A 27,572-nucleotide genomic window follows, 5' to 3' on the forward strand; every position below is an offset into this window, starting at 1 on the left:
CAAGTACATACAAATATATATACAAGTGAATAAAAATAAAACATCTTAAAAGTAGTATTTGTGTAAGAGTTCTTCATAAAAAGTCTAAAATCTGACATAGAATGTCTTCATCTAGGTAGTGGACTGTCTAATGTAATGAATTCCAAAAGATGAAGAACACAAAAATAGTCAATGTTCAATTCCTGGAAACAGAGAATACTGCCTTAGGGTCAGAGCAGGGCATGCTCTCACACACTTTCCAATATTCAGGGGAGACAGGCAGAAGACAGAAAGAGATGTAATAAAAAAGAACCAACAATTATGCTTTTTGCCTTGGGTGGTAGATAGGTAGCCATCCCAAATGAGCGGCTTTCAACATTTATGCATATATAATTGTAAAAGGGTGAATTTGCTATCATATGACATTTGTCAGTGCCTACAGAGATTTGTATTTTTGAGATAGGTTCACACTTTATAGCCCAGACTGGCCTGGAACTCATGATCCTCCTGAGTGCTGAGATTATATGTATGTACCACCAGGCCCTGTGTAGAAACATTTTGGTTGTCACATCTTGAGAAGGTACTATTGTTATCCAGGGGATTGAAGAGGTATTGGAGTCTGCTACAGATCCTTCCTGCTGAGCATAGGACAAGTGCAAGTGTCAAGCCTGGCCCAGGGCTGAGGAAATATTTGGAGATCTATGATGAGCTGCAGAACAGCTCTACTCTATAAGAACAAGTAATTCTCAGACAACAGCTGATGTGGCCCTGGGGAAAGCCTGCATGCAGGAACTGAACCAGAGACTTGATTACAATGGAACAGAATAATTTTGGGTTATCTTTACAACTAGTAGAGAAGAACTCAAATATCTTCAGTGTTTTTTTGTTTGTTTGTTTGTTTTTTTCCAGGAAAGCAAAACAAAGAAAAGGGGCCTTTTCCAGTCTCAATCAGATTAAAGCATTATGTACAGAAACACATTTGGAGTGGCAAGCTGACACAATGACTATAAGAAACAGATGTCTCTTGGGGTTCAGTGTACATATCTTGGATGACAATGGTCTTCACACCCTGTACCTTTAATCAAAACTTACAACCCAACGGTGTCCTCAGTTAGCCTACCAGAAAAACTCACTGTGGATAATAAATGGACTTCACTTATTAACTGCATTCATTTATTAACTTCATCTATTAACTTCAGTTAGTTCTTTTGTTTTAAGTTTATGAATACATTTAGTAAACATAGGGACAATTTAGGTATGTGACTGAAATATTTTTAATGTTTAAGAGACTCTGGCACATTAAAAAATGGGCATATCTGCTTAGTCAATAAATATTTCTCAAATAATGAAGTCTATTAAATTTTTGATAGTAATTCCAAATATGAAATTTGTCTTAGATTTATGATTTTAAGTTGAAAAATATAAGAAAATTTGACTGTTTGGTAAATAATATTAGACTCTTTAGGTCACCTTTCAATTCTCTAAATAACCTTGGGTATTTAGAATATTTATTACGTGAGAATGCTTGAAAGTTTAAATGGCAGAATAAAAATTTGAAAATCTTAATGGTAATAAGTTGAAATATTTAAATTTTAAGTACTAATCAGATTAAATGCACACATTTATTTAATGAATAAACATGTTTATTAAATTTATAAAGACTGCTAAAGTTTCTAAAGAAAATTTGTACATTGAAATTATATTTGCCCAATTTGATAGGTACTTGAGTGTTTGGACAAAAACTGAATATAGTGTCCTTATCATTGTAGGCTAAAATGTATAAGAAGTTTTGGCTAGTTTATAAAGAGAACAACTGTTTGAATTCAGATTAACTCAAATTGAATCCTAACCCAAATCCTTGGTGAAAACATCTATTACTAAAAAGTAATAAAGTTATAAGCAGAAAAATAAGACTTTTAAGCCGAGTCTAAAAGTTTGAAGAATATTCTGATTTTATAATGTCAATATGGTAATATCTATTTAAAGCTTACGTTAACACAAAGAGCTCTTTCTACGAAAAGAAAAGAAAAGAACAAATAGAAAAATACCCAACATGATACTAAAAAATCGCCAGTGACAACCAAACTTATTTTTCAACAATCACGAAATAATGTTTTACTGAAAAAAGGGAATGTGCCACTTTAAATATGCACATTGTAGGACAGTTGAAGGAGGACACAGATCATGCACAACTTGTTATCCTGTGTTACTGGCCCCAAAGCGACATGTTGTCTGCAGCCCACTTTGTGTTTACAACTTACCTCTAGGAAACCACAGAGCACTTCTTGACTCTAGGCAGATACACAACGGTTCTGACTATGGTCCTTTCTTCGTGGAACTCAGCCACCATTATGGACATTCTAGAAATGCTAGTTGTAGATGAATCTTTAGCAATGATCACACTCATTCTCCTCTCCTTTTTTCCAAGTGAAAAGCCTTTTTCCTGAGAGGAGGTGTGGCTAGGAGTCATCCCTGAGAGGGATGCCAAGTCTCCTTCTAGAGCACCAAGTTAGAGGATGCTTACAGCAGGGCTACTCACACGTTCCTTCCCTACAGTTACTTCATTAGGGATCATTTCACAATATTTGCCAATTTTTATAGTGAGAAACCTCAATGAAACCTTTTTCCAGCACAATAGCACCAAAGTACCATGAAACAAAGTATAAAGAGAGAAGACATTTTCAGGGAACCATTAGTATAGGGAATCTACTTTCCCCAATAATTTTCTACTATTTTCAAATGATACCAAGCCTGTAATATCTAGAATTATGGCATGCAGATCTTTAAGGACGCCTACTATTTTATTTTCCTTTTCTGTTCTGCCCATTTTCAAAATGTATGTAAATGGCCTAAAATGGAACTTTACAATAGCTAGAATTGGTATTTTCAGCAGCCTGAATGATAGGATAGGAAAAGCAAAGAGTTAACCCTTCTTCAATCTTGCAGTAATAATAATAATAATAATAATAATAGTAATGAAAAACCAGGACTCTCCCCACTCTCCACTTAGCATGAAACTACCTAGTGCCATCTATTGGCTATTTGATTATATGTGCCCTACAAGTAGAATCTCCTAACAAAGCCATTTGATACTGAGATAAGGGAGAAGCAAGCTCTGTCCTTTGTGTCTGAGATTTCCTTTGTCCCTGACATTCCCTGCCACATGCCTGCCTTCTAAAATTCGGAAGTGATAAGGCTTTCTTCAACAATAAATTTCTCCCATTTCAAGGACGGCCTGGCTTTCCCTTTCTTTTAAAGAAGCACATATGAACCAAAGATATTTTATATTTGCCTTGGCTTTCAACAAATGACCTTTCTAAACAAAGATCAAGTTCAATTCCTTCATCTTCTTTTCCCACTCCTGTTCTTTCCAATAAAGAGATTAACTACAAGCTTGCCAATGAATCAAGACAAGTACACAGAGACTTTGAATCTTTCGATGGAGCTCCATAAGCCCTAGACAGAAGGAAGAAAAAAAATTGATCATGAAGCATGCCATTTCTTTCTAATCACTGGCTTCATGTTGCAATTCATTATGGCATTAGGGCAATTGATTTTTATAAAGCCAGCTGAGATGATAAAGCTGAATTTTTAACTGTCCTGTTGTTTATACTGATAAGCATGTATGAAATATATTTATATTTTAAATGTAATATAAACACATATGAAACAGTCACTTTAGGGGCTTCTTTCCTTCTCAAATGAAGTGAAATGATGAAAAATGCTGAACTGCCTAATCAGATTCACCACTCCAAAGAAGCTCAAATATCATCACTATGGCAACGTGTCAGCCCAGGTCTGCCCTCATCTCTTTCCTCAGACTTGTCATTGCTAATGAATTAATGTGGCAAACACTAGAAAAACAGCTAGCTTGGGGCAGTGAGGAAGGGTCTCAAGACTGAAGCCATTCATGTATGCCCCTCTCCTAGATTTTTTTGTTGTTGTTTTCTTCAAATCTAATTAGCTCCTGGGTCCTTGCTTCATACAATGGGTTTTTCTCACTGGCTCCTTCACTGTCAGAGGATACCATGATGCAGAGCTCTTTGTTCTGGGAGATGACAGTGAGCATTTGCACCTGGAATCCTAGAACTGGATAAACTTCAGAGGAGCTACAAAGCAGAGGTTAGGTTAGTGCATACACCAGGGAACTAATTTTTGACCATATTTAAATAGGTGTGCAGAAGATTCTCTTGTCATTGGAAGATCACACGTGGATGGCTATGTTACAGCTCTTTGATGGAGCGTTTCAATGCTAGCATTTGTGCAGGCAGTCAATTAATTTGAAATCCCAGGGGAAATGTCCCTTTCATCAGTTATATGTCTGATATTCCTTTCCTTATGTGAGAAAAATTAATCTGCAAAGCTACTCTATATCTTTCATTTTATCCTAATTAACAACTTCTGTCTACTCTTAAATTTGTTCACAATGGTTTTGTAGTTTGTAAAAACTTCTTTATTTATTCTTTGTGTCTTTCATATCATACATTTCCATCCCATTCATTGCCCCGCCCTTTCATATCTGCCCTTGCAACCTCTCCCCCAAATAAAATAAAATAAAATTTAAGAGAAAAAATAGAAGAGAAAAAAGAAAAGGGAAAAAAAAATCAATCTCGTCATGGAAGCTATACTGTAACACAGTGAGTCGTGCAATAAACCTTTATATCCATATAGCTTTACTTACACATGCTATTACAAAGAATAACTGATTTGAGGCCTCTGGTTTCTGCTACACTATTGATGCTGAGCCCTTTGTGGAACTTCCCTTCGTTGTACTGTTGTTGTCCTGTGTCATGGAGATTTTGCAGCTTTGAGTCTGCAGGACCTGCCCCTTTACATGCTCCAGTAGATCCCAGATGTTGTGGATGTTGGGATGGGCCAACTCATAATCTTGGTTCTGGGGCTGGGTAGTTGCTGGGTTGGTCAGCTCTCTAGTTCTCCCCTGTTCTCACCACCAGCATGAGCTCTCCTGCCTTGCCCCAGCTGTTCCCCCTTGCAGCAATGAGCAAGGGGCAGGGCCAGTTCTCCTATGCTCACATCCTCAGGGTTGGTTCTCCCACACCTACACCTTCAAGGGCAGCTCTACTGTATTACCCAGGCACGGTACAGGGGCCACTCTGCAGTGCTGCAGCTGATGAGGTGCAGTGACAGTCCTCCTGTTCTTAGGGCCTCAGGGCCAGCTCTTGCACCTGCCTCAGGCATTGCTGGGTACAAGTGGGGTGGGGGGAGGGCATCTCTCCCCCACCCATACTGCCACATGACAGATGAATAATGAGGATAACTCACAACTTCAGGACTGACTTACCCACACTTTTGCCAATGGTGTTGGCTCTATTGTGCTGCCTAGGGGATAGGCAGGTCCTAGTGTTGCAACTGGTGGGGGACCAGGGGCAGATCTCCCACTCATATGATCTCAGGGCTAGCTCTCCCATCTTCCTCAGGCATTGATTGTTGGGGATGTGGTGTGGGACCGCAACTTTTTCTGCCCACATTGCCACATGAAAGATAAGTATTGAGGACAGCTCTCCCATGCTCACAGCTTCTGGGATGGTTCACCCACATCTCTGCCAACAGGATTGACTCTACTGTTTTGAGTCCATGTCTAAGTTCATGACCCTGATGCAACCATTGTCTGTTTTGATGTTCACAGCTCCCGATGCCATCAAAAGCTGAGAAAAGAGTGCTGTACAGAGTTGGCCCCGTTCCCTCACTGGCTACAACACTAGGGAGAACTGATCTTGCCCCTCACCAGCTGAAGCACTCTGCCGAGAGGGTCTTACATCTCATCTGGGAAGCACAATAGAGCTGACCTGAGGATGGGACATGGCAGATACCTGCATGTGGTGAGGGAAAGATGTCTCCTCTTATGCCTCAGCACCTGCGGCAGGTGGGAGATCTGACCCAATCCTTCACCAGCTGCAGCACTCAGGAGAACAGATCCTCTGCCTTGCCTGGGCAGCATAGTAAAGTTGACCCTGTAGAGAGGGGTGGGAGTGAGCCAGCCCTGAATGTGTGAAAGGGGCATAGCTGGTACCCTTGTCTACTGTGTGGGGGTGGGGACGAGGGAAAGATGGCTTTCCCTCTCCCTCCACCACCTCCAGCTGTTGAGAGAGCTGTCCCCTTTTGCAGCTGCAAAATTTGGGAAGGTGGGCCCTGCACCTCATCTGGGCAATACAACAAAGGTGATCCTGTTGACACGGCACAGATAAGCCAGCCCTGGGAGTGTGAACATGAGAGACCTGGCCCCATCTCTCTTCTGCCATATGGCAGCATGGGCTGATATGGCAGCATGGGCTAGGCAGAGATGTTCTCCCTTCACCCCAATGCCCGAGACAGGTGTGAGAACCCGTCCTGGAGTCATAGGAGTGGAAGAGCTGTCCCTGCCCCCCACCATCAACACTTGGGAGAGCAGGCCCTGCACCTCACCTGGGCAGCACAATAGAGCCAACCCTGTTGGTGGAGGTGTGGGGGAGCCAGTCCCAAAGTTGTGAGAGTAGGAGAGATGTCCCAATGACTCATCTTTCATGTGACAATGTGGGCGGGGGAGATAATCACCTCTTATCCCTCACCCATCATCACCTATGACAGACAAGCGGGTTGACCCTTCCCCTTACCAGTTACAGTGCTCGGGAAAGCAGGTCCTGCTCCTCACCTGGGCAGCACAGTAGAGCTGACTCGGCTGGCAAATGAGTGGGTGAGAGAGCCCTGAGGATGTGAGGGTGGGATAGCTCTCCACACCTCCCTTGTCTGCCATGTGGTGCTGGTGTAGAAGGAGCAGGTGAACCTCCTCAAAAACGTGAACATTAGAGAACTAGCCCCACCCCTCATCTGCCTTATGGTGGTTTGGCTGGAGGAGAGATGCCCTCTCCCACAACCCATCAATACCTGAGGCAGAGGCAGGTGGGAGAGCTGACCCTGAGGTCATAAGAGCGGGTAAAGCTGCTCCTGTCTCCCACCAACTGCAACACTCAGGAAAGCAGGCCCTGTGCCTCCCATGGGCAGCATAATAGGGCCATTCCTGTTGGCAGAGGTGAGGGCGAGCCAGCCACAAAGTTGTGAGCATGGGAGCGCTGCCCCCATTACTCATCTGTCACGTGGCAACACGGACAGGGAGAGATGCCCCCTTCCCAGATCATCAATGCCTGAGGCAGGTGGGAGAGCTGGCCCTAAGGACAGAAGAACTGGAGAGCTGCCCTGTCTCCTACCAGCTCCAACAATCAGGTTCCAAATTTTTAAAAAAGATCCTTTCTACACTTCATAAGCTTCATAAATTTGAGTCTCTACCTATCTTCAAGAAAGGAGGCCAATTAAACAGGTGCTAATTTTCCAAAAAGTAAATTCACTGGAATTTACCTATTGTGAATATAACCACTTTAATGGTTCTGTTTTTGAAACAAAGGCTTACTCTGTAGCCCAGCTTGTCTACATTTGGACATTTGGAAGTCCTGCCTCAGCTTCCTGAGGGCTAGGATTATAGAAATGCTATGTATGTCGTATAGCCATCTCTTTAAAATAAACAGGGAGGAAATGGAGAGATTGCTCGGTGGTTAAGAGCACTGGTTGCTTTTCCAGATGACCCAGGATGGATTCTCAACACCCAAATAGTGATTTCTAACCATTTGCAGCTCCAGTTCAAGGTGATCTAATGTTTTTTATCTAGCACCGTGTTCACATGGTACACAGACATTAATGTAGTCAAAATAACCTGACACATAATATTCTAAAATGAATAAATAAATAGGGAAAATTATCTTATGTTTGGTGAATTGGCATAGCTATTGTGTATGTGTGTGCATATACATGTGCATGTGTGTGCTTTAAACCTGGACATTTCTTATTTCTCAGCCATTGTGTTCTAACCAATGCAGAGAAGAGCAGCTTTAATGACTTCCTCTGCAGATGTTGTGATTTATCAACTAAGCATCTGAGTGCATTGTTTGGTTTCTTCTTTATTTTAGAGTTTTTAGTTAATGGAAGCTCCCAAATACTATTTACTGGAACGGAAGTGAATCCATATCTTCCTGAATCTGCAGGTGTGTAGTTAATCTTTTTGTTTTCTGGTCACATTTTGTTTTGCTTTAAACACTGGATTTCATTGTTTGCTGAGTATTAGTAAACTATGTTCTGCTTTATTAAAAATTTCTTATGAAATCAAGGAGATGGCTGTGAGATTCACCATGTGCTCATCCATTCAAGTTTCCCTATGCTCAGCAGGAGTAAATCTTCAATGTCCTAAGATTCCAGTTATTGAAATCTTTCTAATTAATATTTTCATATTTTAACGTTATGTGTCTAACATCAAATTACTAAAATGAAAGAATAATGTACTTACAAACAACATTTTGGCAAAATCTTAATTAATCCACAAATGATGCCAAGTTAATTAAAAACCAAAATGAAAACTGTCTGATAAAAATTATTCCTCTTAGTGGAAGCAGAATATTATATATAAAGCATATCTTCATTAACATGAATTTTATAAATACCTTAGCTGTAACTATCATCATAATCAAATACCTCATGTTTAGGTAAAATAACAAAAATTTAAAATTATATTTTATTAGAGTTGTAGGTATATTTCAGTTTCATTTATGTTCAGTGTACTGATAACTCATCATAATTGAAAAAGCAATAATAGAAAGTTGGATAACAAGAAGGAAAAAGCACCAACTGTTGAAGAGACTGAACATTTCTATCTCAATTTCAGAAATCTAATAGATACTAGAAATCACTGTTTTACTGGTGAGTTCTTCTGGAGCCCCTGATTAGTCTTCATGTCGACAAAACCATGTTAGGAGACAACTATTGTCTCTATTTTAAAATTTTGATAACTTGAACAAGAAAAAAATTAAGTCTTAGTAAATTTGAAAGCTAAATCCTCAAATAAAGTAATAAATAGAATGTAATAAACCTTTAAAAATTAGTCACAAACCCAATATGATTTATTTCAGAAATATATAAATGGCTCAGTAACAAGGTAACCAAATATAGTATTGTACATCATACTAAGGAAACAACTCAAACATTTTAATATAAAGTAGCTACTTGATATTAATAAACAAGAAGCTTCTATTTCCATAGAAAGAGACCTGTACAAAAAGCCACAACTAATCAAAAACACAGAAAACAACTGACTATAGGGTGCCCATCCTCAACTGATGCAACAACAACTCAACCTCTACAAGTAAGGCTAAGAATAGGTCGCTGAAGGGGTGTATGTGGAAAGATTGTAAGCATCAGGGGAAGAAGACATCTGGTGTGGAATAGTATCTTCTAGGGGCTACACCCATGCAATTGCAGCAATATGATAGCCTAAGTCAGACCTGCTTAATGCCAACACTATTTGACATGCCAACATGCATAGAAAACTGTCTCAAGGCCTGTGTTAGGGTTTCTATTGCTTTGACAAAACACCATGATCAAAAAGCAAGTAGGGAATTTATCTGGCTTACACTTCCATATTGATGTTTATCATTGAAGGAAGTCAAACAGGAACTCAAACAGGGCAGGATCCTGGAGATAGAAGCTGATGTGGAAGCCATAGAAGGGTGCTGCATACTAGCTTGCTTCCCATGACTTGCTCAGCCTGATTTTTTTTTAAAAGTTTTGTTTCTTTATTGATTCTTTGGGAGTTTCACATCATGCCCCCCCATTTCTGCTCTCCTCCTGGTCCTCCCATTTTCTCTCCTCACCCCTGCCACAATCCCCCAAAAGAAAAGAAAAGAAAACAAACTATGCAAGCAAACAAGTCTCTCCCCACCTCCCCCCGCAAAACCAAACCAAAGCAACAACACAACAACAACAAAAAAATCTCTTTGTTACTGTCTCTCCAATACTTCTTCATTTGTCCTGGTTGTTTTGTGGGCCTCAGTGTGTCATATAGTATACCCCTTTGTCCCATCAGTTTTACTAGCAAATGTTCATCGCAATGAAGTCACTAGTCTGATATTCAAGGCCTCTCCTTCGTTCTGGTACACATCATGACTACATCCTCACCAGAAATCCTCTTGGATATCCCGTGGCTGCCCTGAGTCTTGGAGATCCTGTGAGTAGTATTCCACAAGACCAATCCCTTCACAAGCTCCAGCAGGTCCAACCCAAGGCCTAGCTGTGAGTCTGGGGATAGCTGAGCTGGTCAGTCTGGGCCACTGGGGCCACCCAACTCTGGCAAGAGCATGGAGTCACCTCCCCTATATATTTGCCCTCGCCTGTGGTAAGGCATGTGGGCCATCTTTCCCAAGTGCAAGGGCCAGCCAGCTCTTTTGCTGTGGTGTCTGGCAAGAGACAAGGCCAGCTTTTCCAGGACCAGCAAAGTATGGGGCTGGCTTAGCATGACCCCCTGATCTCATTTTTTATGGTTCCTAAGGCCTCTTGAGGTGGCACAGGCCACAGACATTAATGCAGACCCCAACTGCAGCTGGACCACGGACCCAGACATGGCCCTCGGCAGCAGCTTGGGCCTGGATGACATCCTGGCTCTGGGTGGAGGGAATGAACACTTAGGTAACAATGGTTCTGGCAACCATACGGCTGCCAGACATCACCAAGGTTGCAGGTTGCAACTCCAAGCCTGGGACTCTATGTGACCTTTGGTTGCAATACAGGACCTGGACTTTAGCACATACCCCAGCAGTGATGGGACCACAGACCCTGGCATGGTCCTTGGCAACAGCTGGGTCTGGATGTCACCACTGTTCCAGCAGTAGCATGGCCCTCAGACACCAATATGGCCCTCTATCTCTGGTGTTTACATGGCCTTCGATGGAAAAAGGAATATATGACATCAGTACAGAGCCTGGATGCAGTAGGACCACGGGCCTTGACATGGCCCTCAGCAGCAGCTCTGGCCTGGACCTCACCATGACACTGAATACCAACCAGTGCAGGTCACTCAGTTCTCCATGCATCCTGGCCCTCAGACACCAACCTTGACTCAGATGGTTGATCTGACACTTGGCATCCCCATGGCATTCGGTAGCAACAGAAGGCACATCTGACAATCCAGACCCTGGCTGCTATAGGGCCATGGAACTAGACATGGCCCTTAGCAGCAGCCTGAGCCCAGATGACACGATGGCGGCGGATCACACCATGGCTCTGGTTGGCAGCACAGACCACCCATGTTTATGGCCCTGCTGTGATGTAGCCTCCAGACTCCTACCAAGCTGCAGGTTCCTCCCAGATCCTGGGTCTCCGTATGGGCTCTAGTGGCAGCCTGGGCCATGTACTTCAGCACAGATCTCAGCTGCAGGTGGGCCATAAACCCAGACATGGCCACAAGTAGTAGCTCAATCTGGTCAGCACCCTAGCTTCAAGTATTAACCTCCGTCACTCAGATCAGGATGGCTCTATCAGCCTGCTTTCTTTTTTTTATTTTTAGTTTTTTTTTATTATTCATTTTTTTTAATTAAAAATTTCCACCTCCTCCCCGCCTCCCTTTTCCCTCCCCCCACTCCCCATGTCCCCCTCCCCTCCCCCTCCCTCTCCAGTCCAAAGAGCAGTCAGGGTTCCCCGCCCTGTGGGCAGTCCAAAGCCCTCCCCACTCCATTCATGTCTAGGAAGGTGAGCATCCAAACCGTCAGCCTGCTTTCTTATAGAACTCGGAACCACCAGCCTAGGGATGGCACAACCCACCGTGGGCTGGGCCCTCCCCATTAATCACTGAGAAAATGCCTTATAGTTGGGTCTCACGGAGGCGTTTCCTCAACTGTGGATCCTTCCTCTGGTGACTCTAGCTTGTGTCAAGTTGACATCCCAAACCAGCCAGTACAGGGCCCAACTCCTACATGAAGAGTAATAAGGACTCATGGCTGTTGAGAGAGATTTGGTTTTCTGCAGAGAGGAGACTCCTTAGAGCCCAAATGGTCAGCACTAAACACATATGCTTATAAGCAATGCTAAATGAATTATGTAGGTTATGTTTATACTTTTGTGTGTGTGCATAATAATAAAGAATAATAAATCATCAAGTTGAGAAGTAGGGGCATGGGAGAGTTGGAGGGGGTAAATAATGTCAATACAGTATTCATATGTTCAATTCTCAAAAATTACAAACTTTTAAAAAGCACATGAAAATAATGCTCCTAAAAATAAAGACTAGATAGTAGCCACTAGCGTGTCATCACGTGAGCACTCATCTGGGACTGAAAGCCTACGGAGATGCTTTACAACAGGGAGGGCTGCCCGGTACAACTTTCTGTGGTGAGGGAAATGGGCTTCATCTGTGTTGTTCCATAGAGCAGACGCTGACCACATAAAGCAAGAGAGCATTTGACATGCAGTGGGTGTGTCGGCAGAAGTGGGCTTTACATTTTATTCATCTAAATTTCAAAAGTCACTTATAATATTGTGAAGCTGGCTCAGTTAAAGCAGGCATTGCTCTTGCAGTCGATCCAGGCTCCATTACTAGTACTCATGTGGTGGTCCACAACCATTCTTAATGCCAATTCCAGGGGAATATAACACCCTCTTCTGATGTCTGCATGTATCAGGCATATGTGTTGTGCATACACATACATGCAGGCAAAATATTCATATACATAAAGTTTAAAAATCTAAAATAAATTTACCAAAAGAAGGGCTAGAAGCACCTTATACTACAGCCCAGTCCCTTGGTAATTCTGTTTTCAAATTCAAGGTGGTCATTTTAAACATTATTATTAATGTCTTAGTACTTATTGAGAACCAATTTCTAAGAAGATAAATATATATCCATCTGTAACTTTTATGGTGTTACTTTTTAATTTTTTGATAAATATAAATTGTAAGGATCTCTGGAATTCAGTATAACATTTCAATTCATAGTTGTATAGCCTTGCTTATCACAGTGCTATTCGCAAGGCTGTACAACTATCTCTCTGGCATACTGATCCCGTGGTTTTTTAGATACATACCCAGAAGTGGAGATTAAAAACTAAAATCTGATCTGGTTGCTGAACAATGATTAGATGAGTAAAGGGAGACTGTATTTGATCAGTGCACCTTGAATGTATGTATTGAAATGTTATACTGAATTCCAGAGATGTGGAATCGATCTGGCATCCCAAGTTTGGATGAGTGGATAAAAGCAATGTGGTAGCAATGTGAAAGAAATATTCCTAGCCAGGCAGTGCTGGCACACTCGTAAGACAGAGGCAGGCAGATCTTCGTGAGTTCAAGGCCAGCCTGGTCTACAAAAGCTAGTTCCAGGACAGGCTCCAAGCTACAGAGAAACCCTGCCTCAACGCCCCCCCCCCAAAAAAAAATTCTAAAAAGAACTTTTCAAACATTTCACAAAAATCACAAAATTCTATCTAGAAAATCCAAAAGGTGTCACATTTGGCAAGCTAGTCTTAGAGTTGTGCAAAGTTTAGTTAAGAGTTAGTTTTAAGTCAATAGTATCAACATATGACAGCAATATCTAAAGTAGGAAAATAGCAAGAAGTAATGATATTCAAAATGGCACTCAAAAATTAAAAACTGTTTTTAGATATCAAAACCAAAAGATACATTATAGCCTATTGAGTAAATGATAGCACAAACATATTGGAGCATATTATACAGATGTCTTTGAAGGCCCTCTCCTCTTCCTTCTCAGACTAACATTAGGCACTCTCTCCCTAAAGGAAAGCAAGAACCATGTTAGGTAATCTATCTCAGTTCATTTTAACAGGACTACTGTACTGTGTTGATTACTTATTTTCTACTTCATTTTTCTGGACAAGGAAGCCAAGGTCTGGGGAGATTAAGTAAACTGTCTAAAATGTAATGTTATAATAAATGGCACTCTAGGATTAACTCTTTCTCTAAAAGCCAGTTTGCATACCATTAAAACATGTCTGTGTTTATTCCCCTTCTCACCTTTCTTGATCACATCTGCCCTGCTTTACTTCCTGTATCTCCATGTCTGATTTAATATACCTACTTTGTCATCACAGAAGGCATGAAGACATAAACTCTTAGTAACTGTTGCAAAAATAAGTCAGAGACTGCAACAGGGCAAAGAATGGAAGCTGAGCTGATGCTGGTCATCTAGAACAGAGAGCATGTGCCACATTAAACAAAAGTAAGAATAAACACATAGAGCTGACGAGATTGTTCAGAGGTTGAAAGCACTGCCAGATCTTTCAGAGGTCTTGAGTTCAATTCCCAGTAACCACAAGTGACTTAAAACCATCTATAATGAGATCTGATGCTTTCTTCTGGTTTGCAGGCATGCATGCTGATAGAACTCTGTATACATAATAAATAAACAAATCTTTAAAAAGAATAAACTCATAGAACTTCAGAATGATTACTAATGCACACATTGGAACCCACACCCCTAAATAACCACTGGTTCTTTAGAAGAGTTATCTTGGAAATCTCAATGCAAATTCCAATTAAGATAGACTTTTTCAGGAGTTTTGGAGTCATTTTCAAAGTTCCTTCATAGCTATTTTACAAATAATAAGAATGCAGTCTTACTATCTATGAGAAAACAATACAGAAGAAATGCAGTATTATTGACTATCTGTGAGAAAATAATACAAAATGGAAAAATACACTTTATCATGAAAAGTTTCTCAAGTTAATTTACCTTTGATGTACTTGAACAGATGCTATAATTTGAACAGAATATAGATGTGCTAAAAGGCTTTTGTAAAATACAGAAGAGGGTTTCTCAGCACATTCAAGAGTGTTGCAGAGAAGTATATTTGGCTCTTTGTTATTGTTAAATCTATTTTACATTTCAATAGTACTGTTTTCTTTGCTAATAAAACATAATTGAAGCTCTTTTTTGTTTGCTGGGGAGGGAGACTGTTCCTTTTGCTCTGCAATGGTAGTTTTTGTACTAAGAAGCAAATAACATGATGAAAAATTGGGGGGGGTGAATGGCACTGGGAGGTGTGGCAGGAGGAAAGGATAAAGTTGAGAAGAGACAAATAAAGATAGAAAGACTGAGAAAGATAAAAGTTTGACTGACATCATGAGGCATTAGAAAAATTAAAGAACGAGGACTACGGAGGCCACATATGAGAATAGGGTATGATGAATCAAGACACATAAAGGGCTAATTTGGAGTCTAGAGATATCTCAGTCAATACAGTGCTTGCTTAGCATATGAGGCCCTGATGGGACATGCCTGTAATTGCAGTACTCTGGAAGTAGAGGCAAAAACGATTAGAAGTTTGAGGCCATTCTCAGCTCTATAGCAAGTTCCAGGCCAGCTTGAAATATATGAGACCTTATATAGAAGAATGAAAATGAAAGGAAGATGGAAGTTGGATGAGAAAAAGTAAGAGGGGGAGATTGGAAAGAAAGAGAAAGGTAAATAAACTTGTTTGAGAAACTTCCCTTTAGAAAATTTTCCACACTGAACACAGAAACCATAGAGTCCAAATTAGTTTTAGTTTCTTCAAAGTACTGAAGAGAAAAGGGTAAATGAGGCAAGGAGACAGTTGGTATAGAAGGATTTTTTTATATTCTGGTCAAGTGTAACATTCATTAATTGCTATGGTTGAATTATTTCCATATGTTACACTGAGAACTTTCATGATGGTAGCATAGCATCAAACACTATAGAATTATGCAGGCATTAGGAAAACCCTTGTGTCTGGCAGACATGTTACATATTTGTTTCTACTTGTCAAGGGATTGTAATAGGTACTACTCTATAAGCTAGTTTTGCCTTATTTAAAACTGACAATCCCATGGGTTTTATGTTGTGAGAAATAAGACTAAAGGATGTCAACAAGTATAATAAGGTTCATTGAAAACCAGGTGGCTTCTAGAAAAATGACAGTTCTTTCATTCACTTAATCGGTGACAGCTTCAAGGATTCTTAAACCTCAGGTTCCTAAAGGAACAACTCATGTCAAGTAATAGCGGAGGAATTCTGTTCTGCTTTAGAGCTTAATTATGCAGTAGGAGAACTGGTGGGAGAGAAGAGGTACCTCCCTGTAGTAGCTGTCCAAATTACTGAAAGACCTGAGGGCCTGCTTTCACTCCATCTCCATCAGAAAGAAGAAGACTTTTTAAGAGTCTTAATTCACAAAATCTAGCAAAATGCCATTTTGTGCAATGCTGAATCACAGTGACAAACTGTACTTGCAGAGTGGTTTGTGCATTTCTTCATGCACTTCTGTAAAGTAATTTCTAAAAATGAAATCACAAATGTTCTTAATGGTCAGCTGATCAGCCTCATGGCATGGAGAACAAATTAGTTACAGAATCCAGACAGAGTTTAGAAGTTTTGATGTCTATTCTAGCAGACGTGATGTCAGATTACTCAATTCCAGAATTTCCATGAAAATTAAGTTTCCTGTATTTGTTCACTGAATAAAATTATTGCAACAGTGGTCAAACAACCTACCTAACTCCACTACACACAATTATTACACACCTCTTGTGCTCTAGATTCTATTCTAATGGTTGAGGTCACAGTGAACGAGACAGAAACTCGAATTTTAAGGTTCTTGTGGGTCTTACAAATAAGAAAACATACAGTTAAATAGCTGTTTTTTCCCAAGGTGTAGAATGTTGCAATTGCTTTACCAGATAATGTCTTTATTTCCAATTATTTATATCATGTAGTCATACTACTTGTAGGGCAAATAAATGTAGCAATGAGATCACACTAGCAGAGAGGAAAGTTGCATCTTCTAGTGATACCACAGGAGTCATTATGCAAGGAAATGTATAGCGTTAAGAACTGAGGTAGCTGTCGGATTCTGAACATCAGTTGGAATCTACTAGACAAAGAAAGGGGAAAGATTTTTCTGGCATACAGGAACATAGAATCAAAGGCATCATAACATGAACATGAGTGAACACTGGGATTGTGAAGCAGGAAGGCACAGAGTTTGGAAATTCAATCAGAAAAGTGGCCAACTAGGTGACGAAGAGGGGATTTAGGAAGGCAAAATCATATCTTGGGGAATCAGGGTAAGAAAAATAAAGGGTCCAAATTAAGGCCATGATAACGAAAGTGAAGAGACTGTAATCTGATGAAAAGCTTACAGCATTGAAGCTATAGGACCTAGAAAATTATCTGTGTAGAGTAGGAAAGAAAAAGAGACAGGGAAGGTAGCTTGAAACTTCCATTTTTATTGGCTGGATGGATGATGAAGCACTGCTGAGATAAGACATATAGGGAGGAATGGTCCAAGGTGTAATAGGCAGAGCAGTGCCCCTCAATGATGTCCATTTCTTTTCTTTTTTTTTTTTTCATTTTTATACGGGGTCTTACTATGTAGCTCTGGCTGTCCTGGAACTCACTCTGTAGATTAGACTGGCCTTGAATTCACAGAGATCTGCTTGTCTCTGCCTACAGAGTGCTGGGATTGAAGATGTATGCCACCACTGTCTGGCATGATGTTCATGTTCTAATTTCTGAAAATTGTGACCATCTTATTTTAAGATATCAAAATATACCAACTCAAAAACTGACCATAGGAGATCAGACTATGCCATGCCAAATGCCTTCAAAATTTCTTTGAACGACTACTTTGAGAAGCATCAGATATAGGGGAAACTTTGGAAAGAAGATATGTTACCATTTTTTTTTTTGTAAGAAAAACTTCTGTTTTGTAAGGGAAATTGGTGCAGGACAATTCTGTATTCTGTTAATTATGTTTTAAATAAACGCTGATTGGTCAGTAGTCAGGCAGGAAGTATAGGCATGACAACCAGACAGGAAGTAGAGGCAGGTCAATGAGAACAGGAGAATTCTGGGAAGGAGGAAGCCTATAGCTCTGCAGTCCTGTACAGACACCGAAGAAGCAAGATATGACCTACCCTGCTGAAAAAGGTACTGAGCCATGTGGCTAACATAGATAACAATAATGGGTTAATATAAGTTACAAGAGTTAATAAGAAGCCTGAGCTAATGGGCCAATCAGTTTATAACTTATGTAGACCTCTGTGTGATTTTCTTTGGGGCTTACCAGCTGTGGGAACTGGGCAGGACAGAAACTACAACAAGCAGGCCCTCGTGTTACAAATGGTAGGAGGACAGAAACCAGGCAGGACAGAAAACCTCTAGACAACAGGAAATTACTATTTGTAAGAATGACTTCCTTCCTATTAGGGAAGAGATATTTGCTAATTCACAAGGTATATATTAATGAAGACGTCACCAATCATTACATTTCTCCCTTTACTTTCCTCTCTCCAAGCCCTCCCATAAGCCCCATCTAGCTCTCCTTCAAATTCATGACCTCTTTTTTTCACAAATTTTATTACATGCATATATTTATACATATATTCATAAATATAGCCTTATTAGTCTGTACAATGTTACTTGAACGTATGTTTTTAGAGCTGAATATATAGTACTGGATGTGCTGTGCCCTGAGGAGAACTATTTCTCAACATTCTTTAGTTGCCTATAGTTCTTTAGATAGGGTTGAGGCCTCTTGGATTTTTCCTGTCCATTTTGGCATGTCTAATAGCATTGTCTTTGTTCAGCTCATATTTTGTCAGTCATGTTGGGTATAATATCAGCTCTCAAGAAACCCCAACAAAGTATTAGTTTCTGAACATATGAATTTAGAAGAATATAAGAATTAAATAATTTATTTTCAACCTTTAAAAAGGCATGAGGAGTAAGACATAAATAAAAAAAACCCTGCTTCTTTGACATTAAGGGAACTGGCCTCAAACTCCTAGAAAAATGACATTTGTAGTGTATATTATATATCTTGTGATGTGTAGGACTCTGAAATTCTAGTCTTAAGATGACCGTTTCATGATTCTGTTTGTGGGTTTAAATATGTTAGAGGTGTGAGAATATTGAACAAGAAAGGAAAATATCAACTTCTGCTTAGTAATCTAAGACTATTTCCCACAACCTCTTCAGTGTACCATAACACTGATTTATTCATGTTACTAAAGTTCTCCAATTTTCTGTAACATCTGCTAGTCTAAAGGTAATTTCTCCAGACGTTTTGGTAGATTTAAAATTGTTCCCACATAATGACTTCCAATATTTAAATGAGGATAGTATTCTTTGGGGTAAATGATGATGTGAGACAAGAAATGCCAGTAAGATTTATCAGGATGATAAGTTGTTCTTGTAGATGTGATTTTGCATATATAAAACAAAAACACATTTCCCGAACACACAGAGATTAAGTTGCTTTAAAAAGCTCTCAAAGTGTTTCAAGAAGTCTTGATTACTTCTAAATTGGCAACTCATATCATGCCTTTCCCACTTCTTTGAGTGGGTAGAATATTACTTGTTTGTTCCATTTTGAATGCCCACCTCACACACAAATAATCTGTGTACGAGTCACTCATCCAACAGGATGCCTTTCTGATACGTACAATAATTATGTATATCTCTCAAACAAAGATCTATTAAGAACCTACAGGAAAAACCACACAGGTGAGTGGAGTGCTTATTAGGGAAGCTAAAATGGTTAGTATGTGTGTTTCATTGTAAAGTAACTTAGGTGCTTGTGTATTTCCTATTTTGGTGACACCCATTGCCACCATTCCAGTTACTCAGGACTAAAACTTTACAACATCATTAAATCTGCCTTTTCCTCATACCCCACATCCAATTAGCTGCCGATCATGTTGACTCTATGATCTCAACACACTTGGCATCTGACCATTCCTGTCTGCCACAGTTACTTCTTTCTGCGTGGTTTTGTCATGGCCTTGGAATTGATTTCCTTAGTTGGGAAGAGAGCCATCTCCATTGCCACTTCATTTCTTTTTTCATAATATGGACTTTATCATTGCTTTTTAAATATGTCTCAAACACCATGAGAAATTGCCATTATAAGCAGCCTGAAATGCCAACTTTTTAAGTTGATTTTCAAACTACAGTGTGGCGTATAGACCAAGGCTACCTGTGAATCTCTTAGTAAGATTTATAATGGAGAGATGTGAAGAAATAAAAATAGCATGCTTGGTAAGAGATCTCAGTGGGTAAAGCACTTGCTACACAGTGCTAAGATTTGAATTCGAATCCCCAGAACATATAGAAAGTGGCACTCCAAAGAGATTAGAGATGGTGGCAGGAAAGTCCCTGAAATGGTATACACCAAGGAAAACAGGAAAGTCTGTCTTAAATAAGGTGGAACTCAAGGACAAATACCTATGTTTGCTATCTGATTACCACATCTTCACTGTAACAAGTGGGAACCTCTAATCATATGCACCTCTCTCTCTCTTTCTTTTTCACACACACACATTACATATGTACACATAGAGATTGAACATTTAGAAAACCCCTAAACATTCCTTCCTTTTTTCCCCTAAACTATTTTGTTTCTAATTGCAGTTATTGAACTCTAAATATACACATACAGGATTTACTAGCTTTTAATTTTGTACTGTTTAAATGATTTTCAGACATTTCTGTCCTAATCTTTTTACTGCTGAAAAGTTTGTATATTGGTCTGTAATAAAATTGAAACTTTAGAGTAGTAATCGCCTGTGGAGTTACTCTCAACAAGGTCCCTTGTCTGACAGCATAAGCATCATTTGCAAACTTACTAGAAAAGCAGAAAATCAAGTTGGACACCAGACTTACTAATGAAGAATTTCTAGGGACGGGTGCTAGCAACTGGTGTTTTAACATCCCTCCAAGAAGATGCAAAAATGTGACATGTAGTATGTACAGCAATCTTTCTACCATTCCCTCTCCTACAGTATCCCCCAATCGGTGTGCTTTAAAAACACTTAATAAGTGTCTAGTGTGGCTGAAGAATTGAATACTTAATTTTATTTTTAAATATAAATATAAACAGTTGTATGTTGCTAGTGATTGCCATATTGGACAGCACAGGTCTGGTCTCAGTACTAAATCCTTCAGTAGACAGTCACAATGTAATATTTGTGCTGTATTTCAACCTCCTGTTCAGTTCCTCTAGACATGGTTTCTTGCCCCAGAACCCTCACAGAAACATATCAAAAGTTACCCATCTTTAAATGTAAGTCTTTGTTTTCCAAGACCTCCAGTATCTTTCTTATTTAAATTTATTTCTCTCCTTGGTTTCCTTTTTAGCAATATACATATTACATTGCCCTCTTCTTTATACCTCAATAATTCTGGGGTAGTTTCACTTTCTCTTGAGAGAGAGCTGTTGGTTTAGCCAACTTTCTTTGACTATGCAGTACGCTAGCTGGTACTTTGCAAATGGGAAACACTCAACAGCCATGTAATTGAATTAAATTTACAGGAAAGCAGATAGAAAAGTCCTCAACACCAACAATCCATCTTAGTATTCTTAGAAGTTGAGACAGATCAGAATGCTAACATACACAGTTTAGTTTAGAATAGGAAAAATGTTAAGGCTATAGTGAAACATTTGTCACAGGATCAAAACACGTTGTTATAAAAATAAACCCACTGCCTGCTTCATCATTTCTTCAGCAGCAGGAAAGCATTTTCCTTTGGCAATTCTTTACCTCCATCACAAAGGTTCCTTAACTAAATGTGAGATTAAAAACAGACTTGTAGCCTTTTACGGATGGCACTCCTACTGGCAGAAGCATATTTTTGCTTTGTGTAACAGAGATTTACATTAATTTCATGCAAGATTTTAGAATTCTGAATGAATCAATATTTTGTGAAAAAAACTTGCTTGCGTTTACAGAAAAAGTGAGAAGAAAACTGCAATATACTCTGCTTTATTTCTGAGTTCTAGATTTGATCCTGATTTTTACACAGCTATAAAATTAAAATACAGGAAATTAACCACACCAAACCAAACACTAAGGTGGTTAATAAGTATATTCAACCATTAATGTAGCAACCTCATTAGACTTTTATAGGGATTACATACCCACACTGACTCACAAATACAGGTTCCCAAACTCATATTTGACAACACCGCCACACAAAAGTCAATGGGAAATGGGTTATTTTTCAACAATGGGAAATGGCAGTATTCACATTAGATTTGAAAAACTGAACGTTAAACCCCATTGACAATTTGTTGTGTGCCTTTCATTATGAGAACTCAGCAACTAACCCCAGTACCAATTCCTCTGAGGATTTGTATTTTCAAAAATTTTAGGTTGACTGACAGGGCAGTGATGAAAGAGGATCATGATTCCAGAAGTGCTGAAGATTCACGTATGACACAGTTGATGTTTTTCTTAATCTGTTCTAAAATGTTTGGGAAAAGCAAAGGCGTATTGCGGGCAAATAACAACTAATATGCTGGTGTGTCTAAGAAAAAAATCTATTAATCTTAATAATCTATAATTTACTAGAGCAAATGGTAAAATAAAATATTAAGATAGAAAAAAGATTCCATAACACAAAATATATGATCATAGCTATATAAGATAAAGCAAATATATGTGAAATCATATAAAAAGAACTTAAACACCAAACTGTCACAACATGTTTCGCTTGAACAAGGACAAAGGTAGAGAGGGCGATGTGGAGATTATTTTTATACAGCAGCTTTAAATACTTTTGTTAGTGCCAATAATTTCTGGCAACAATGTTTTCAATGCACTACTTAAAATCAAATGTAAAGTTATAATTGCTTGCAGTGCTGGAGATGGAACTTGAGCCTCAAATATGGTTAGCCAACTTCTCATAACTGAATGACTTATATCTCTGATCTCAAAGTTAGAATTATTTTAAGAAAGAAAAATAACATCCTATTGAAGAAAAGGCATCAGAGGTGGTGGCTCATGTCCATAATCTTAGCATTATAGAAGACTGCAGCGGGAGAATTGCCATAAACTGAAGAATTCTAGGCCAGTCTGGGCTTCAGGGTCTTCAACCAACCAACCAACCAACCAAAACAAGAAGAAATAAAATAATAAAAACAAAAAGGAAGAAGGAAAGGCATTTCTTTTATAACATATATAAAAGTAATTTTTTAAAATACACGAGACCTGGCTGGGCAGTGGTAACACACGCCTTTAATCTCAGGACTCAGGAGGCAGAGGCAAGCAAATTTCTATGAGTTTGAGCCAGCCTGTTCTACAGAGAGAGTTCCAGAACAGTCTCCAAAGCTACAGAGAAACCCTGTCTCAAAAAAACCCAAAACCAAAAAACAAATATATATAACTATATGACCTGAATGAGGACAACATTCCATGCTAACATGAAACTGGAAAATCTCACAGACCTCACCCCTAGACAAAGAACCATAGGCAAGAAGAAGAGAGGAAGAAATAGTTTTGCCCAGGGAAAAACATACTAATTGGTTATCTAATACCAAGTGGTCGCCTCTGATAATATATACATAGAAGTAAAACTAAACAACTGAGCAAGTGGCACTTATATATTTAGAAACGCACACACAAACACACACATGTGTAACAACAATTAAAGAAACAGAGGCCATGAATTTAAGAGCAAGCAAGGGGGTTAAATGAAAATGGTTAGGAGGAGGAAAGGGAAGAGGGATACGATGTAATTACATTTCAATTTCAAAAATAAAATGTATCAAAAATATTCTAAAGAAACATGAAATAAAAATCAATCAGGATTTATTTATACTATCTGATTAATATGAATAAATGATGATGAAGACATATAATAATTTGTAGCTTCAAAGTTGCACTTTTACATACATTTTCCCAGTTTTCAATTTGGTGGTGAGATGGGTATCACCATTGTCATTTCACAGATGAACAAAACAAAATTCAAGCATGTTAAAGCCACTTGGCTAGTATCACCCTGACTGTTTATAGCAAAGCTACAACTAGACTAAAACTCTTGGTTCCAAAGCTGAGGACTAGATGCAATGTTCTTTCATCTAAAGGAGATCCAGATGACATAAACAAACTAGCTGAATTTGGATAGAGAATCTACATAGTTAATGGCTTTGTAAAATCTAGTGTTCATACTTGAATTTTATATATGTTTTAGTGACTTTTCTCATTGCTGCAGAACACATTACAAGAGCAATCTAAGAAAGGAGTTGTCTACTTTGACTGACAGTTTGAGCATGGGAAAGTCCTGGCCGAAAGATATGGCATAGCTGGTCGCATTACATCCAGAGTTAAGAAGCAGAGAACGTTGAATGCTGGTGTTCAGCTCACTTAATGCAGTCCAGCACCAAAGCCTTAGAAGTAATACCACCCATATTCAGGGTGGGTCTTCCTACTTCAATTAACTAAGTCTAGAAAATTCCTCACAGGTATTCCCAGAGGCTTGTTTCCTAAGTGAGTCTAGGCCCTTTCAAGTTGACAGGCAACATTAACCATATGTAAGCAATATTCTTGTAGTCTGAGGGGTCCCAAATTAACTTCTCTCAACACTCTTTCTAGTGATTTCTTCTTGAGATGGAGAAAGCATCAGAGGGAGTGAAGACTTAAATATCTTTGCCTCCCAATCACATCTTTACATTCTATCACATTTAAGGCCTATTCTTTGTTTATTCACTTGCTCTTCATATATGTACTGATTCACTGCTATTTTGTTTATTGTGTGTGTAGAACACAGGGTTAAAGGGAAGGGCATATCATTCCTGGCTTCAGTGAACAGAAAGGTCTTGGAGAAAAGAGTCAAAGGTACTAGTACTATGTGACAGAAGGCAAAGCAATGCAGCTCTGCTCTCAACTGATATCAGCACTACTATCATGACCTTCCAGTTGCATTTTGTCTTAGTTTCTTTTCTGGTGCTGTGATCAAACCCTCTGACCTAAAGAAACACAAGGCAGGAAGGCTTTATTTCAACTTAGAGTTTCAAGCTACAGCCCACCATTTCAAGAAAGTCACAAATGTCAGAGCTTGAGACAGCTAGTCACACCGCATCACAGTCAAGAATGGAGCGAAAAAAGAGATTATCTTTTATAGTGAAATATCTGCCCATTATTCTGCCCCATGCCTGACTGTAACCTCTCATTTTCTCCCCCACCCCCAACTGCCGCAGTCCTCAATGAGAATGCTTCATTCTTTTCAACAGACAGCCACAGCACTAGGAGTAACATTCAAACTAACATTCAAACTTCAGAAGGTCAAGGCATCCATGACCTGAAGCCTGCCCCTCCCCCCCAACCTTATTCCCTCTTCTTTAGCTACTATGTTCCCTAAGAGTTTTCTTAGCTCAAAGACTTTACATAGTTTGCTCCATCTAACTGGAAAGTTCCTCTCGTGACCAGTGAACCTTTATGGGTTAATCTCATCACTTCAGTACCACACCCAGGAAAGGCTGCCCTCGTCTTCTCTCACTTCTTTTCACAATCTGCTTCCATTATCCATTGTCTAGCCCTACATCTTGCTCTGTATCCCGAACCCCATGCACCTCTCTATGTGACTCTATCCCTCCATCTGTCTGGCTTGTGTTGGGCTCAGGCACTGGAAAGCCCCAAGAAGAGCTGCAAGGGTTTCAAGCATCCACGTGTTTTCACTCCCTCTCTTGGGTGCCACTCCGGGTCCAGCCTCTTGCCAGTAGCACAGCACACCAGTTTTCACTGGCACATTCTCTTCCCCTTCCCCTCCACCACACAAGCAAATGAGCATGTTTCCTGTGTTCCCTTGATTCTGCCTCATCTCTAGAAACAGCTCCTTTACCAACACAGTTTTTGTTTTGTTTTGTTTCGTTTTACCTTGTGAAATGAGTTCTCTGTCCAGTCAGCATTCGGGCATTCGTACTCCTCAGTCTGCAGCACCTGCCCTTCCTGATATTTCCTCCACAACACCCAATCATTTTTTCTTTGAAATCTTATCGTGTTTAATAAATGTATGTATGAATATCCATATTTTGATACTTTAATACCTGGCACCTGATCTGAAAGTATCTTATATCTCCCACAGGACCTAGAGTTGATTTGTTAATAACAATTAAATTCATGGATTAAAAGGTAGGAAATAATCACCACTGTAGAAAAAAACAGAGCACTTCATGAAAGAAATCATAATTTAAAACACCAATGTTAACACTAACTATCCTTTCAGGGATCATTTCTATAATTCATTACTGGCGAAGTTTCCTTGACTTGCAGAGCCCCCAAGACCACGAGGAGGAGGAGACATAGCATTCCCTCCTGAGTGTGAAGACGGCTCTAGGCCACTTTCATGGAGCTGCCTCTTTCAACTAAGGATCGTTCTTCTCTTCTCTCCCTTTGGGAGACGGAGAGGGAGGGAAGAAAGAAAAAAGAAAAGCCAAAAACAAAAGCAAACAAAACAAACCCCAAATAAAACAAACAAACAAACAAACAAACAAAACAAAAAACAGTGTTAACCAGGCACAGTGGTGCACACCTGGAGTCCCAGCACTCTGGTGGCTGAGGCAGGGATGCAAAACGTTTGCGGTCAGATTGGGTTACAAAGTCAGTTCCACATCAGCCTGGATAACATAGAAAGACTCAATATTAAAAACAAGCAAACAAATAAACAGTGCTAATGTGGGGAATTTATGGATGAAAAAATACAACACACATGAAGGAGAATGCTTGAAGGTTTAAAAGATATGTGTATGAAATAAAAATAAAAATTGTTAAGCAACTGAAGGTCTGGTCAGAACCAAGAGAGCAACAGAAGTTCCAGACCATGAACTTGTGGGGCTTGTGTATGCCAGGGTCACCAAAAAGTGCTCCTTCTGTTCCTCTACTGTAAAAATATATACTTGACATTTCCAAGAAAAGAATTTGGTTCAGCTTATATCATAGTCATGCTCAGTAGAGAACTAGCAAACACAGGTATGCCATTAAAGTTGAGTATACTGGAGTGAAAAGAGGTTGTGGATGTGTGATTCAATTGCCTTTTGTTCACTGCCTCATTTGTACCATACTCTGCTGAGCACAGAAACAAGAGTTGTTCTCATTTGAAAGCTCATAGACTAGTGGATAAGATAGAAGGAAGCATAGCGAGAATGGAGCACATGAGAAACATGAGCCATTGGTACAACCGGGTCAAGAAGACAAGTGCTATTAAGGGATGAGCTTTATCAGGAACACATTTGGAAGTAGGATTATATTTCGATTTTGTTCAGAAAACAAGATGCTCTAACGATAATCTTTTCTGTTTCCCCCCATTAACTCTCTAAGTATGACAGGAAGGAAGACACATGTAAGGCAAATAGGTTGCCTCGAGGTAATGCCTCTGCTCAGATAAAATGGTACAGTTGGTACTGGCAGGTAAAGAGGCAAGGACATGAAAATTGCCTGGCTTTTATTACAAGACTCTAAATCTGTGAGTCCAGATTTAGATAAAAGCCGATCAAAGAGGACAGTTTCCAAAGCTTTTGGCTGGAGTTTCTGGGAACTTAAAAATTCCTGTGTTCAGAAAGGCACACATAGTATGCATATTGTCAAGTGTGATACGCTTGTGTGCAGCCCTGGGTTGAATATATGTGATTATAATGTGACATTTGTAATCCACAAAGTAGCAGTCACATTTACTCACAGGCCTGGAATATTTAGAAATAATCCAACACCACTTTTCATTGAAATATTTTAAACCTCATATAAAGGTAAAATTATTTCTACAAATAATTATATCATTTTCATGGTTTTGGGAATGAGTTGCTTTAGCTCAGAGAACTCACAGTAAACCACAAATTATTCTGATTAGATACAAATAAATTCTGAGGTCCTGTCCTTGCTCACTCATTAGACTAGGGGTCAGTAATCTTTTGGGACATATGGGGCCAGATAATTAATAACTTAGATTTTGTGAACCATATGATTTCCCTTGCCACAATTCA

The 27,572-nt window shown here is 39.4% G+C and overlaps 1 protein-coding gene and 1 non-coding gene across 2 annotated transcripts in view; one reads left to right on the forward strand and one right to left on the reverse strand.

The window, feature by feature from the left end:
• Window positions 1–27,572, reverse strand: part of Mid1 (midline 1) — a 363,047-nt gene that overhangs the window by 300,825 nt on the left and 34,650 nt on the right. The gene's annotated exons all lie outside the window — the stretch shown is intronic.
• On the forward strand, window positions 25,807–26,018 carry LOC130868762 (small nucleolar RNA U3). Its single transcript, XR_009056568.1, has one exon. It is a non-coding gene; the product is annotated as a small nucleolar RNA U3 (small nucleolar RNA).

The sequence above is a fragment of the Chionomys nivalis genome, chromosome X, assembly GCF_950005125.1.
Source record: "Chionomys nivalis chromosome X, mChiNiv1.1, whole genome shotgun sequence".
NCBI lineage: Eukaryota > Metazoa > Chordata > Mammalia > Rodentia > Cricetidae > Chionomys > Chionomys nivalis.